Source organism: Haliotis rufescens, unplaced genomic scaffold (assembly GCF_023055435.1).
Source record: "Haliotis rufescens isolate VD_foot unplaced genomic scaffold, xgHalRufe1.0.p SCAF_4, whole genome shotgun sequence".
NCBI classification, from domain to species: domain Eukaryota; kingdom Metazoa; phylum Mollusca; class Gastropoda; order Lepetellida; family Haliotidae; genus Haliotis; species Haliotis rufescens.
In genome coordinates this window covers 46,722,895-46,740,246 of record NW_025964112.1, presented here as the reverse complement: position 1 = coordinate 46,740,246, position 17,352 = coordinate 46,722,895, and the positions used below count along the sequence as shown (strand labels likewise).

Here is a 17,352-nt window from a genome sequence, read left to right as displayed (position 1 = left end):
GAATAGTTCAAAGGCGCTCTTTTGGGATCACATAAAATCAAATACCCTTCTGAAACAGATGGCCAGTGACAATTACAGTAAAACTATCGTTAAAACGAGCTCAGTTAATCGATATTTCACAAAAAAACGATGTATCGTTACGGTCCCGATTCTAATATCAACTCTCCACTTGTCTCGATACTGCAGCGAACTCGATACATTAACAGGTTCCAATGTCTTAGTCTAGGCTCTTTACTCTCTTGCATTGATAAGTTATATTTACTCATCTCGTTTTCACTGAATATATGTGTGGTATCACATTAAAAACTGCTTTGAAAACTACTGCTAAATGCCTTGTGCATTTTAGTCATAACGCCAAACTCCCTTTAATCCAAACATTCTAGGAACAACTGGGCTTCATTTTACAAAGTCTTGTTCGTGTCTGTATTTGTTGCCTAATCTATACACAATTACAGTAAACTACGTTTATAACGAACACGCTTATAACGAACTTCCGGATATAACGAACTGTTTCTTGGTCCCGTCGATTTTGTGTATATATGTTGTACATATGCTTATAACGAACTACGGTTATAACGAATTAAAATTTATGGTCCCTTGAGTTCGTTATAACCGTAGTTGACTGTAGATGATATTTTACTTACTTTGATTTTGCGTTGAAACTAGATGCGAAGATTTGTTAATTTCCCCTTGGTCGTCAGCCACACATTTCAACGTTTCATTTGATGATAATAGCTTGTATGTGAAACAGGACATCTTGGCCATTGTGACATCCAAAATCGTGTACTAGTCCCATTAAGTTAAGTGACGCAATCATAAACTGCCAAGACGCACGGACGATGTAAAGAATATATGACACCAGGTGTTCGCTAAAATGATTAACATGTCATGCTGCAGGGTAGGCCCGACATGTGCTGAGAGACAGAGCAGATTGTGAAGATCCGCAGGGCATGCCTTTCGTAAATTGTTGAAATATATTATTTTTCTGAACTAAATGAACATTGTAGGGTTATTGTGTATATTGTACAATTGTATGATATCTCAACAACCTGAGAAATACGCTTCCCTTTAGTTTTCAACTTTGCGCTTTCAACTTTTCAAGAGTCAAAATTCGCTTTATGTCGTACAAGATTCCAGCAGGTCCAGCCTTTGGCGATACAACCGAGCATGCTCTCTCTGTGAAGATTTGAAAGAGCTTCATACGACTCTTGCTGAATGGTAACAACATTCAAAGCCTCAGCACAGATTTCAAAAAGTCGTATTGGAGACATGTGGATGGCTTTTGCAAATTTGATGCAACAGTGACAAAAAGTGATCTCCGGTTCAATTTCCTACTTCGTTTTTAGTGAGCAATTAACTTGCCTTTGCATGTGTTTGGTACGGATGGGCAGGATACTCTCACCTTTTCGCGAACATCTGATATCATCACTAACTAAAAGTGATTCGTAAACACATGCTTACAATATAGTCGGAGTCGTACAATTGACGTGAGTAGAGATTGGTCATAATTATGGAATTTTTTTGTCACTTTTATTCAATGGAAACCATCTGATTATATAAGTCCAGTTTCCACCCTTGCCGAAATAGGCTCGAAGCATAAAGTTCTACTTTGGCTGGACTAACGAGTCTATGCACATAGTCCAATCAAAATCACTTAACGGAATATACATCCGGTTCGTCAACTGCAGGATTTGTAAAGAACATGTACCGCCAATTAGGTGTCAACAGATTTACCAAATCCTTTCATGTTTCTAAAAATCAAAGTGCTCACGTGGTTTGACCCGTTTTCTTACAATATATACCATGATTATCGATCTGATCGTCTTGACTGGGCGCCGCCATTTTGTTGGAAGCATATGCAAGTGACGTGGGGGTGGTGGAATCTGATTGGTCAATAAGAGGGTGGGGCTTCGATCGAGCCCAGAAATTCCAGCCAAGTTTGGCAAGGGTGGAAACCGGACGTTTACAGTCAGTTAACTCCCTTACAGTGAAGTCACTCTGACACAGTGAACATGTAGAAAAAAGTCGAATATTTGAAACCAGTTCGTTACATCCGAAATTTGCTTTATATTTACAATCACGTATATCACTAAGCTGGGGATACAGTTGACTTCGTTATAGACGACCATTCGTTATAACCGAGTTCGTTATATACGTATTATACTGTAAAATACCTTCCTAGTTCACAATGTAAACATATATTGTGTACTCTCTTATGAAATATGTTCTTATAAAATATTGAGAAGAGAAGAGAAGTTAGTTTGCACTAACCAACATGCTATCATCTATGCTTAATAATGAAGACAGGCGGTATAACGAAGTAAAAACGTAAGCCGGCTATATACTATCAGGGGGCATATACAGTTTTCAATCGCGTTGTATTTGACATATTTCCATTACAAACAAACGGTATAACACATATTTGGTATCAGTTTATTCACCCCATGGGGATCCTAAATGTTTATTTAAATCTAAAACACATTCTGTATTTATACGTTTTTTTCCCAAAACCCAAAACATCGGCTATATATGTTGCGCCATCAGGAATGTGCTTCACAAGTAAAATCGAAATTGATTTTCCTTAGCATTTGGTGCACATCTTGGTTGTATTTCAGGAAGTTGAGATATTACCGTTGTATCGACGTGCCGTTGGGTTGAGTAGTTTTTTCAGCACTTCGGAACCTTAAATCAATGACAAACTCGATACGTCTGAAAACTTCAAGTATGACGAAATATTATTTGGAATGGAAATAAATGCAAAGAAATATTTAAAACCTAGATCATGGTTTTGAGTTGGGTAGGGGAGTTACCTCTGGCTAGTTTACTAAGACATCAACATATCCGAAAATTAGTTTATCCAAACTATTCCTTGAATAACATCCGGACAAGCGACGTTCCACTGTATGTGGTTTCTGAATCTGGAACGTAACGATATAGTATGGTGCCATCGGTTATTAAATCTTTAACTATTCGTATATGTTTTTAACAAATACTTACTTTTTATGCAAATTGTGTGATCTACACGCAGCCCAGACAGCAAATGGGACTTCTCCCAGGAAGTGCTGCCCAGTCAAACCCACCAAAAACTTTTCGGAGAATGTGAAGACTCCCCAACACTGCAGCTTTCTGCATTACCCAGGTTGTCCGAAGGGCTGTATTCCTGGTAGCAAACCCGGGTACTCTCCCAATGTCCGTCAACAGATTGGGAGGTACAAAACCTAAGGCACAAATGATTTCATTGTATTTATAAAAAGGACAAGATCAGGTTTGAGGCTGTAAACTGGCCTATTCCAAACAATTTTGTATTCACCATTTTCCATGACGCCCTCTACATATTGTGGGTCGTACCATGGATGGACCTCTGTTTCAGAACCACAAGCATGGCGAGGATGGTTATAAAATGATCGAGCTACACCATCATGTCGCTTAAGATACTGTGTTTGTGCTTAAGCTGGGCATCCACTGACAATGTGTTGGAGTGTCTCATTAAATTCATGACATGATCTTCATTTCATATTATTATTATTATTATTATTATTATTATTATTATTATTAAATGTTCAAATCTATGCAATAAATGTTCTGAAGGTAATGACTCATCAGATACATGACTTTAAGGTCAGCATCATGCTGATGATGAAAGTTTATAACACGTTTAGTTCAGGCTGATCTGACGTTGCCTTCACCGTGCGCCGAGTGTGCCGTTGTTGCAAAGAGGATTGTTGGATGGGAATCCATTTGAAAGACAAGCCGATTTTATTCCAGTCAACCAGTAATGATTTACAATATTTGCCCTAACAATTCTGAACTAACAACGTTACGAGAAAGGTATCCATTGCTGAATGGTACGATGATCAATGTGAGTTTAACAGTTCCGTGTGAAGCTCATTCGGGTTCTTTCATGTAGCAGCTTCAGAGTAATTAAGTCATTTTTCCAATATCGATCTTGTGGTTTTGTCCTATTGATTTTGTCTTATACCGGCATTCGGTGGATCTCCACACTCAAGATATCATCCGACAAATCTTAATTAAAGCTTTATACAGAATCTCGTTAAGTCTTTGAGCAACACACGCAGTTAACCTGTCGTGGCCATTGTCGACAGAGTAACTAATTATAAACGGTTTGTGCGACTTTAGGCAATATGAAACAAGTTCATCATTTAAACACAGATCAACAAGATTCACTAGTTAAGTAAAATATAAATTTAAATTTAATTTTAGAGCAATAAAATTATTCCATGTGATTATAGAATTGTGTTCCAAATGCTTCCAAATGAAACATTTCGATAATTACGTCAATGTTACACTCAAACCATAGGAATATACAACGATGCTGAAATTTGGATCACCGATATTTATTAATCTGCTCTCGCAATACAAACGTTTTAAAACACTGGTCGAAATGGAAAAGCTTTCTGAAAATAATCATCTATGCCGGCAATTCAGGACGGAATCACTGAAACAGTTCAAGACAAAATGATTGGACGAATACGGACTTGCGTCTGTTGGGAAAAAATGCACGGAGATTGTATGCAAATGTCCCATAGCACCGCCGCAGTGAATGTAGCTTGATTTCACCCAAATTGAATACCGAGCGTGCTTCGGGGACATTTTTCATTTGGGGAGGCAGTTGAATTCGCTTTGGCATCGGGGTTATGACTTTTAAACCTAATCGAAGACGACACAGAATCCCCAACACTGTATAACTCCCCTTGCGCTGAACTCACGCTTCTTCCAATCGAAGACGCCCACGGCAACCCCCTGTTATTTCTCCGCCAAGAAGCGCCCTATCAAAGTGTCAAAGAAATAACTGCATTGCTTGGTGCTCATATATCTGTGGGACGGGAATTAATCTCAGACACGAGGGTGGGGGAGGGGGGACGGGGGGCACCCTGCTCTCATCTCGCGGGACTTGATGTACTTGCTCGTGTACAGAGGGAGACAGTTAAAATTACGATGCTAATAGCCACGTAGGACATAAGGATTCGTCATGTGGCCAATTAGTTGCTTGAATACGGTCTCTTGCATGTCGGAATCGTTAAGTTGGTTGAAAAATCTTGCTGGGTTTGTGAAACTAGGTGTTTTTCTTAATACATGGGGCGCATGTTTGGAGGATTATTTGTGAAATATATATTTATCATTGTCTGTTTTTTTATACATTAATCTCAACTGGACATGGCAGTTCGTTCAGCAGTATTTAAAGCTGTATCTCCGCCTGATTATAATGTTATTCCCACGATTCTCTCTGACACTCACTTTTGTTAAATTACCTGTCATTTGTTAAATGCATTGGATCAGCAATATCGATTCTCTAGATGTGTGAACGATATGTAGTTCAACTGTACACTCAAAAGAATACAAATTATTGACGACTCTTAAAGACCTTCTTTCGATGCATCATAAATCGACAACATGTATATACACTATTCTGAGTCCCACGGTCTTTTGATAAAACCGACGCAAATGGGTCGGTCTTTTGGTACAACGGACGCAAATAGGTCGGTCTGTTGATAAAACCGACGCATATAGGTCGGTCTGTCGATAGAACCGACGCAAATAGGTGGGTCTGTTGATAAAACCGACGCATAAAGGTCGATCTGTCGATAGAACCTACGCAAATAGGTCGGTCTGTTGATAGAACCAACGCAAATAGGCCGATCTGTCGATAGAACCTACGCAAATAGGTCCGTCTGTTGATAGAACCAACCCAAATAGGTAGGTCTGTCGAGAGAACCGACGCAAATAGGTCGGTCTGTTGATAGAACCAACGCAAATAGGTCGGTCTGTCGATAGAACCTACGGAAATAGGTCGGTCTGTTGATAAAACCGACGCATAAAGGTCGATCTGTCGATAGAACCTACGCAAATAGGTCGGTCTGTTGATAGAACCAACCCAAATAGGTAGGTCTGTCGAGAGAACCGACGCAAATAGGTCGGTCTGTTGATAGAACCAACGCAAATAGGTAGGTCTGTCGAGGGAACCGACGGAAATAGGTCGGTCTGTTGATAAAACCGAACGGCAAACGTATTTCTTGGAATAAGAGAGAGTGAGTTTGGTTAATGCGAGAGGAACGCCATAGGATTATGCCTAAAATGTCCATGGCGTCAGCGTTTACCATTTGGTGTCGCCAGCGGACACAAGTATGGTGGCGACAAACCAAGGATGACACGGTGAATCTGGGATTCGAACCATATTCAGCGGTAAGACTCATGAACCGCAGATGAATTCAAGAATGAGAAAGAGGACAAATAGCAATCCCATTTTATTTCTCTTTCAATTCCCGTGCCCCCGTGAAAAAAGTGTGCATACGGGTTGCATGACTGGAAGCGCTTTATGAATGGTCGCAAAGCCCCTTTAATAGTTTCTATCGTTTCCAAACCATTTTTAATGTTTTCAATTTGATTCTGTAAAAGACAACGAGTTCAGAGATGCTGATACGTGATACTCCTCTTCAGCCGTTACTGAAACACAACAACTGGACTCAATGACAAAAAAGACGCACCGGGAATCTAAAATAAACACACAGACAAATGGTTATTACATACCTATAATCATTATTACCTCTTTAAAAAGGTATGAACTTACACTTTTAACTTTCACAGTGGATAGATTAAAGACATTAAACTCAGGTCTTCGGTTTTATGATGCCTATTAAACATTAGCAACAAGAATAGAACCACTTAGAGCATGAATAATAGCTAGGTTCGGGTAAGCTTTTCTCTAATTTATCTATGTTGTTAGAAATGGCGACGAAACAGGGCCCTTCCTATCCGCTATATCCGACAAACCCCAGTGCGACAAATAAAATTACCCCTGGCACGTGCGAATAGGATGATGATACATCAACGAGGAGAGTTAACTTTATTATAGATGGGATAAGTCAAAATAAGCGGTCGTCCTTCACCAAATGGGCTTTCATCGGCGCGCGAATACAAGAATGTTAAATCTCTATGCCTTTGTTTGGCGCTTGTTTAAATGTTAAACACATTTTTTCTGCGTCTGTGAAATTGTGTAACTGATTTTGATTTTTAAAATTTCTTTATGCAACGTCTTTGTAAACATACATAGCAGTGTGTATGTTTCAGTGATACATTTCACACCGCCAAGTTTTGTGCATTTATTTTTTGTTCTGTAGCCATGGTACTTCAACTTTCAAAATGTTTTCCAGTTTAAAGAATTGACGGTTTACCGTGTTGAACTTTCAGGAGTATAACTCGTTGATTTTAACAATAATCATAATGATAGCCCATGTTTATGATGATTGAAAACAGGAAAGTCCTACTTATTGTGAAACGACGAAGTGAAAACATAATTACTTTAGTACGTAACTTTAACCAACACTTACTTGTTTCGCAAATTGTGAGTGGCGGGTGCTACCGTTGGAGCAGGACCCTTTTCACAAACACCTGGTGTCATCACTGATTTGCTTTGATCCATTTATAACTTTCACCACTACTTGCCTTTTACAACCAGTGGATTCTCTTTCGGCGGATAATAGAGACTGGTTATTCTCTGGCTTTGACGTTCTATATTGACAATAAAGGCTTGTAGACTTGATCTTCTTTTAGTTCGCGTGTAGTTATGTATAGTCTTGGATGTAATCGTATTTCTTGCTTTAACCCTCACTGTTAGACATGTAAGTGTTTCACTCTTGCTATTTTGTACAAATGTGTCCACTGGTTTAATACCTTATTTGAAAACATGGACCAATGAACAAGAAACACGATGAATCGCATTTATTCTGCCCTTTGAAAAATTACAAAAAAGAATCATGTTTAGATTTGACATCGTGTTAAAACGTTATTGTCGAAACTTCACATAGTGTTGAAATTAAACTTTTATAAATCGATGGCCTCTTGGGATGATTTCCTTGACAAATACCAAAGGGTATCACTTTCACAGGATTTTGCAATTTAATCTAAATTTCTTCCACAATTTTACAAAAATGAAAAAAAAAGCGATTTCAATGTCAAGGAGAAGATCAAAGAAATAGATGCTTTTTACACGATTCCACGTTCAATTTCCTGAAAATCAGCGATTTGCATTTTTGACAGACCCGCCAAGGAGTTTAAAAGACGGAGAGGTTGATAAATCGGTCTGTTCCGATTCTCGCCGCTCCCTTTGCGTGTGGGGAAAGATAGAGAAATACGGCCCGATTATAGGAGCGCTATCAGTACACTTCCGAGCAGAAGTTGAAGATTGCCCCGCGAAGATATGGTCGGCACCAGCAATCTTATTTAGGAGGGTACAGTCCCATAGCCGATCGATGTAAGTGTAATCAGGAGCACGAAACATCCCGCGCAACGAAAAACGATTTTACGGCTAACCCAGACGTTTTGCTTGCAGAGTCTTGTAAACCCAATTTTTGATACGTCAATATCTATTTTGTAACTGTACATATCGTCGCAAGGAGTACATAACTAGTTTCGAGTGGATATTATGTTTTTGTCAAATAATTCATTTTTTGCGTCCCCAAATTGATTTAATTCAGCCCGACCCGATATTGTTACGATCAACCGTGGTCCATTTGTTTCCAAAATTGTGACTAATACGTCCTGTGATTTATTTGTTTTGCCTTTTAAATTCCAATTATTTTACCAGGGATGTCGCAGATTATGGATTAATTTTAATTGAATTTTGGTGAATTTAACATTTAAAGAATGAGAAATGTTAGTATAATAACAATTGAAGCTAAAATAATATTCTGATGCATTTGAATTCAATTTGTTAACGTTAAACAATCAGTTAAATGCGCGAAAATAGATTTATCAAATATTATCTCGTGCCGCATTCCTTGTTATTTTGGTAATACTTAAACTTTAAGACAGTTTATTGTGTAGGAGAAACAGTGACATAAATCAAAGAAAGAGCGGATGCTAATATTATTTATTTATACAAATGTTCGTTTAGTTTGGAATTTGAGAAATTCTTGTTTTGGAGACATTTTCATAAATCACCAAAGGAGATTTATTCCACGACACATAAGTTTGTGTAATTAATTCAGGAAAGAAACCATGGTAGTTTATTTCAGAACAAAAAATACATTTTACTGAAGCTGAAGTTAGGGTAAACCCCTTCGATGTTGAACGAGACGGTTCGTTATCATTAAGAAGACATTTTTAATTGCATATTCGCACATACCTATTTATTGGCTTTTCCACAAGTCATGTTTTAGCATGTTGCAAAATTCAAACAAAAAACTAATTATTTTCATAGAGCTTGTGTGATACATGTAGATTAATCATCTGATGGATTTTTTAAAAATGCAACAGAATATATACATTTTCAGAAGTACTTTACATCAATATCAAATAACACACCAGCATAAAATCTGCAATAGCAATAAAACAAACTAAATATACATGAATTTTGACAGAAGGGTTGACGCCGATGTGGAAACTATGTAAAGTTCATGGAAAATTGAAAGATGAAATTTGGGGCTCGTAACTATCTTTCTGTCGGCAATTAGAAGAACCCAACCAGCCAACTGTTCTTTATTTTAGCACAATGTAGAAGCAATCGGAAATTGACATTGTGATGAAATAACTAATCATTATCAGAAATTTACATGACAATAAACATTATCATGTAGGGCCAGTGAATGTAGAACAGGCACCGTTATTGACATGTGTGATTTTGAGTTATAGACATGCATTTTGTAATGGGTTGCCGCATGTGCCAGTGCGAATGGTATGAGTTTTACATGCAAATACACAATAGTAACTTGATACATTGTTCATTACAAATGCCACATTTACGTATTTGAATATGGGATGCCTTTTCGGAAATGTCCTGTATGAAGATTATGCATGGAAGTGTCGTCCGAAACAATTCACTTTTGAAGACATCAGAGCCCATTTATCAGATCACCAGAACGAATTATGAATAGGACGAATTGAGTCAGAACATGAAATGCTCAAATTGAATCTCCTTAAAAAAAGTTTCAGCATTAAAATCACCTCATTACCGACACAAAAGCAAAAGTGTAACAAATGCAAGTCTAGTTGTATAAAATCCAATCGTTCAAAAGTTTCCAATTTTATTAAAATAGACCCAATACACATCTGTTTCTTCCACGAAATACACATATCCTGTCCGTTTCACACACGAAAACTTGACACACACCACACGTTTGGGACTCCAATTTCGTTCACTGTTTACGAAAGGTAGGTAGGTAGGTTGGATTAATGCAGGCATGCCCGTTTCTCCATGACGAAAAATGAAAACATTTCACAGAACCCGTATGGACACTCTTATCCTCAGTGCGTTAACATATATCCGCCTTTCGACACGAAATCCGTTTCAGCTTTTCAAACAGCCAAACATTTTAAACAACAATCCATTTGAAAGAACCGTCTTCACTCCTATATGTACAGACAACGTGCGTGTGGCCACGCTACGAATGACGACCGGGGCCCAACCAACTGCTTTTAAAAGAGCATAGAAATTTGGATGTTGAGATATAACGCTAGCAATAAAAGGGAACGGGGCTATAAAACCACAGCAATGTTAAAGCGAGGGGCGATTTCGTCTCGTATTTTATGCTCTATTGTTGTTTAATGGTTTCAGTCTTGAAGACATTTCTTTCATCTTCTGGAAAACCCTTGGAATATTGTCGCTCTTTGGTCTCATTCGCCGTTCTTTACGATTCGTCCCTTGATTGATAGTGTAACAAGCCGAAAAATACGCATTTTAGCCGTCGGGGTACTTTAAACAACAGTGTCTGATCACAGTCTATGGTTGACCTTTGAAACCAAATGATCAATCTCAATAATTTTCTCTCAAAACCATTACAGCTTCACCCAGATGGGATACACGGTTTAACATGACCTATAGCCAGAACCCTGAGCTGCCTGTCGTCATCATCGTCTTCAAATTACTGGCGGGAAATTCAATATTTCATGCTTTCCGTTTGATGAAAAACATGACATTGACTCTCAACTGTCAGGAATATTTCGTTTCAGCTGTCGGTTATTTTCGGTTTATGTCTTGTAACTAAGAGTTTTGGAACGATTCTGGATGCTTATGTCAAAATTAAATGACTTTTGGCGCCCTCTTGCTAATCAATTTGTGTGTAATACCTGTTTGAAGAGAGCGGGGACATTTTGAAGACACTTTTACAACTTTTGAAATCGTGAAAGAATTATGGGGATTTTCTTTCGTTTTCACTAAACATCAACGTGCTAACGAAGGGTGATTTATTATTTTTGAAACATTACTCATAATACAGATGACATAGTCATGCGAAAAATGCTTTTGATCTTTAAAAAAATGGAGAAATTAATTTGTTTGTCAGTTTTTCGAAACGTATGTCAGTTATGTGCCACGTGTGCTCGAAGGCGCTTTAATTAATACACCTGTTCGTTTTACATGTAATGAACGTTTTCGATGTTACTGCTGATGGACGCAAATCCAGAGTTTCATCCTAAGTTCAGTACCATTTGTCAATTATGATGAGTCAACTACGAAATAAATGATCGGACCGATACATAAGCATTAATCTGCCTTGTTCGCCTAGTGGAATCTGTTTCGGCAGATAATCGAGTCTGGCGTTTTATATACTCTAAATCTAATACATCTATCATCATTTTCTTGACATTGTCTACTCGAAATGTTGTTTCCGTCTGAGTCAAATCGTTATGATTTCCTTTTTATTTTACTTCTCTTATGTCGAACTTTCGATTTCCCCTTTAACTACTTGATGGATTGGTTCAATTTTAAGCGTTGTTGACGCTTATGTAAGGTCGTTGCTAACCGCTATGATTTGCGTTTTAAACTAGCCAGACCTGTTTAACACGCATGCGCATCTTTCCTACCGCTGCGCCATCTATTGGTGGTCTTTTCAACAGTGACAGGGAGAATGCGACGCATCATCTCGCTAACACCCTACCACTCTCAGCTGTCAATTCTAACAAGTCTTGAAATATTTCAAGATTGTGGCGCATCTTATTGGATTATAGAAATTGACATGCCACGTGACCACCACATGCGCGTGGCCTTGTCGGCAGATGTGTCCGCCATAAATATACGTAATCAAATATAAAATTTCCGTTATAGTGTGAACATTTGCACACACCGTAATGAGAACAGGCCTTGGCGTCCTTTAATTACCCAGATCCTAATGAATATCGGGAGTTGGACTTTTTACGACTGTTTAAATTAAACTCGTGGTTATACCTGACGTGTAACAATAACCGGCGCGGATAATAATGAGAGTAGGATATGTTCGCAGACATTTATATTTGTCTTTATTGTTGTATTAAAACCTCATAGGATTATAAATTTCGCAATATCTTGAAATTGATTAATACCATAGTATTGAATGTAACTGCCGGGCAGAATAGTATACTCCCTTGTTTGATCGGACATGAGGCCTCAACTCTCTTGAATCAAAACCGTTTCCTTTTAGAACATTAACTATAACGAATTAAGTAGTAATTAGTAATTTAACTCATATAAACTACCTAGAAATAGAATGCTCGAAATGTAACAAAAAAGAAATGGTCATTCGACAGGATATATTTTATATGGATATCATTGTTGCGTTTTGGGTCTTAAGTTTGTAGTGTTACGGCGTCTGTTTTCTGTCCAGTAACGTTTTAATTAGTATTTTTTTGGGTCAAATCCAACTTTCAAGTGCATACTTTTTTTCTCTCGGCAGTTTAGTTGAATCGGTAAACTGGGATCGTATGTAATTGTTTTGTCTATTTTGTTTGTATGTGTCTACTTAGAAAGGTGTTATAATGGTAAAATGAAAGCAATTATACAGTTCTGTGAAATATAAGATAAAATGCGAGTTGCAAAAAAAAAAATCGTGAGAGGCTTATTGATATATTTTTTGTTCTGGGCAATAACACCAGCACCAATATGACCCTAGAAAAAATAACATATGCTTTTACTGCAATCTGTATAGTGGTAAACTGTTTATTTACTTAATGCAATTGTCTTATATGTACCACTCATATATCGGCCTTTCATTCAGCAAAGCGCTATTTATTTCCCTGCCGTCAAGTGAATACTTGTTGATACAAATGTAAATCGCTAAAGTCATCTTGGATTTGCGTGGGGTATCGATAACCGATAAACGGTCTCAGTGGCCGGGCTATTTTCTTAAGGTCACGGCGGGGAACAATCTTATATCTTAATCACAGACGGCAAGGGTTCAACGGTTGAGAAATAGCTTTTACAAAGTACCTACCGTACTGTCACTAGTAATGTGTCGTATTTCCTGCTGAGCATTTTTTTTTATATTGTCTAGTATTGTGAACAACCACTAGTAGCTAAAGTGATGACGTAAATCCTGCTGGAATATCCTGCAGGAACCCGAGTCACCGAACGTTCCCATGAAATGGTCTTGCTTTGGTTGCTCGTCGCTTATTGAGTTTTAAACGGTAAACGGTAAATAGACTATGGTTGACAAATTTGCTTTTAAATATAACTTCATGAATTAATATGACGAGCTTGTAGCTATTAAAACTTGTTCTCGTCGCTGAATGCCGATGCGCCGTTAAATCTTCACTCACTCACTCGTATTTTCCGATTTTCCCAAAATAATGATGATGAAGATGATGATGATGATGATGATGATGATGATGATGATGATGATGGTTGGTGTTTTCAATACTTGCCAAAAGCAGAGTCCATTGTGCGATTCCGACCAAATAATGAGCATGTGTTTATTCATAATTATCAAATAGTGATGATACCAGGTGTTCGCGCCAGGGACAGCGTAGCCTGCCCTAACGGTGGCACACATTAGAATCACACACCCTCTCACCAGTTAATGTTGCATTCCACGGTACCCCATGTCTTCATTGTGATGATGATGATGATGATGATGATGTTCATCATAAAACATTACATCACAGAAATTGTGATTCAGTGACTTGTTGCAGTAGTACTAGCCGTTGTGAAAGTAGTCACGAGTAGTATTTTCGATGCAGACGCAGTTGTTACAGACGTTGTCGTGTAGTTCCAACGTGTGCAGCAGCGCAGTAACGACTTAGGTGCCATATTGGTACCGTATTGGTAACAGCAGCGCCATCACTGGCAAGGAAGGAACTGCGAGAACAATGAAACCTCGCCAAATCGAAATTCATTAATTCGATGCTTAGTTTGAGACCTCTCGAAAGCGACTATACCGTTATCTCGAATCTCGGATTACGCGATACATTAAAGTGGATCTTGTGCGTCGATATGGTAGTTGCTGTGGTCATTGTAGTGGTTGTACGTTTCAGTTTCAGAAGGATATTTCCTCATATACGACTTAAACTGCCGGGCAAAAGAAAGTATACCTTTGAATGCTGGATCAAAACGTTACTAGACTGAAAACAGTCGCCGAAACACTCCACCTTAAGGTCCAAAACACAACTATGATACCCGTATCAAATACATCACCATCGAATAACCATTTCGTGTTGGTTTCATTTTCAGTCACCATCGACATGGATGTATACTGTCTTTTGCCCTGCAGTGTAGATGAACCAGTTTCGGATTACCTCATGGCACATGTACATTAATGTCCTTTCTGGTCCATGACGCACATACAAAGAAACACCAGTGTACAAAAATAATTATTTTTACGTGGAAAATAGACACCAAACCTCTTTTTAAATAATGTACGGTATGTCCACGGAGTCGAAACCCTCTCATTATGGTAATTCAAAACAACGTACTTGCTTCTCCCTCACGTGGTCCCCGATACATTTGAACCCAAGTTCAACAGGTGCAAAACAATTATGATAATAGGTATACACGATCAGTTTTAACCGGAGCCATTGTATGCCTTGTCACAACCACCTCTGTGTATGCTTTCGGCCTATTGTGTGATGAGTGTCTGTGTAGGTTTTAAGAAGTTTGGAATTTGAGCGAATTTGTTCCAGAAGAGTAATGAACCCCAAGGGACTTATTGGCCTCTGGAGAGACTTCTCGGGTCCTTTGAAACCCACTCGGGGAGACTAGTATATGAACAATTGTAATGGCCGTCCCTTTGGGAACCTGTTGACATATTTACGATCGCATGTACTGTCTTTCCTGTCAATAGGTTGTGAATTGCTCAAGTAGAGCTGGTTTGTTGTCAAATGCAATTTAAGCCCTTGCGCATTCAGTAACGACGGGGTTTGTTGTTTATGATTGGGAAGGAAACTAAAGGTCGAAAACACCACATGTGTCGAAAAACGTGTGGTCCGAAATCTTTTCATTGCACGTCAAGATTGTTTGAGAAGCTGAAAAAAGTTGTTCCCGGCACTCCTTCCACAAGAGTGAGAGGGAGACTTTTTAATATTTTTATTGAAAACAAAACTTTTTATAACTTTTTGACCAAGAATATAAATACACACAACTGGGGACACGTTGAACTCGTCTCTTTAATACAATGTCAGCATCGTTTGTGTTTAATTTATGGATATCAGAGTCTGCTTCAAATAACGCGGGTAATGCTTATAAGCTTTGTTTTATGTGTGTTTTTACAGATCATATTTCAGCCGGTAATCCTAGTGGTTTCTTTTTATGATCTCATAATTATGTGAAAATTTGCAAACTGTTAACAGGGAATATAAAGGTAACGTTGTCACGTGTTATGGTGCCATTCTTTCTTTTTTGGACCATGTAATAACTGTCAAATGGTCCTTGTCGAATACTTTTGTTTGTTTGTTTGTTGTTTAACGCCACGCTCAGCAATATTCCAGCTATATGACGGCGGTCTGTTAATACTCGGGTCGGGGCCAGACAATCCTGTGATTGACATCGTGAGCATCGATCTACAAAATTGGGATACGATGATATGAATCAACCAAGTCTGTGAGCCTGACCACCCGATCCCGTTAGCTGCCTGTAACGGTAAACATAGGATGCGGAAGGCTAACTGTAACCCGGATCGAATCCTATGACGACTAGCATGGGTTAACGCCGCGTCAACGTATTTCACGGTAGATAAACTGTATATGGGAGAAGAATGATGTTTGTCTAAAGTGTTTGGTCGTTTGGCATGGTGCTTGTTATTCAAGTGTCATAGTGTCAAGTGTTAAAACTAGGACTTGAACATACGACCAGCTGATCCTGCCTCGGTTAAGTAACGCTTGCTCTCAATTGGTAGATGTAAAACGTGTCTTCGAGACCCTAGTGCATGGATATGCAGTGTTCTCTTGGAGACAAATACGACCGACAGACCGCCATGACATGGCCTTGACACCGCACGTCAAAGAGCTCCCACTCACTCACTCACACAATCAATCACTCTCTCTCTCTCTCTCTCCCCTGCCCTCTTCCCTGTTGACCGACGTAACACAAGCATTTGTTATCCTATAAAACACTGTTTTCATATTCTTCTGATACTGTTTGCCATAGAAATTGTTGCCATTCCACCATAATGGTCGATCGGATAGATTCCTGCAATTTCAAGCTCTGAAAGTATATTGCTGTTTTATGTCCGAGGGTCGATGCCGCGTATACGCTCATTGTCAGAGTGAAAGCTATATAACGTGTTGTTTCTATCGCTGACAAGGGAGCGATTTATTTCTGAAAAGAGAGTTGCATGGTTTATAGCCGATCGGGCTGTTTGCCTATTCACACGCTGGTTCTGACGTTAACCACGACACACGCTCTCAATCTCAGCCGCCGTGATTAAAGCATGGGGAAGTCTGTTTCATATACAGTGGGACGTGGTGTATCTCCGTAAAGAATCCACAAGAACCGTTACCAAGCAGATATTTCAGCTCCGAAATTATCGTGTTGACCTTGCTGGTATAAAACGCGCACCCAAGGGACACAACTCCTCATACGCTATCCCTGCAGACCCCTAATCTGGACAAAGTTGACATGGTCTTTGACTTGGTTTCACGCTTACTTTGTGTGTTAACGTATTGACTGGAACGCTTCGCATTCAATGACAGAACAAGTTTATGTTACAAATTCGTTCTTTTGAACATGGACATCACATATAACCCAATTGTGTTCTCGCTAACCCAAAACATTATCATTATTCTTATTGTCATCGTCCTCTTTGGTAACATTCACAATATAATTCAATTCAACAAAAACAATGTGGTTAAAACATATTTCTAGGCTTTTAATAGAATAGTTTTTTGGAAATCCGGATTTTAGTGACAAATATGCTTCTAAAATGGACCTCTTATCAGCTATGGTGCCCAGATTATGTTACGAATGATTAAAACGCATTTTAGACAAGGTTCGGTCTTTTCTTATACATCCTTCGTTTTATTACCTCTTGTCCCGGAAAACCAAAACGATCACACAAGAAATCACAAACAACACTAGCTAACAATTAGGTCCTGCCTATAACCTGAACCGGATATCAGAATACATAAAAGTCTCTGAGCATTTCCAACACTGTA

At 38.7% G+C, this 17,352-nt stretch overlaps 2 protein-coding genes across 6 annotated transcripts in view; one reads left to right on the top strand and one right to left on the bottom strand.

Moving 5' to 3' along the window:
• Window positions 1–17,352, top strand: part of LOC124151988 (homeobox protein Hox-B6a-like) — a 103,509-nt gene that overhangs the window by 64,137 nt on the left and 22,020 nt on the right. The window lies entirely within an intron of this gene.
• LOC124152011 overlaps window positions 6,538–17,352 on the bottom strand; it is a 126,043-nt gene continuing 115,228 nt past the window's right edge. Inside the window, exon 8 of the transcript XR_006863457.2 lies at window positions 6,538–7,527. The gene's annotated coding sequence lies outside the window, so the exon portion shown is untranslated. The remainder of the gene's footprint in view (window positions 7,528–17,352) is intronic.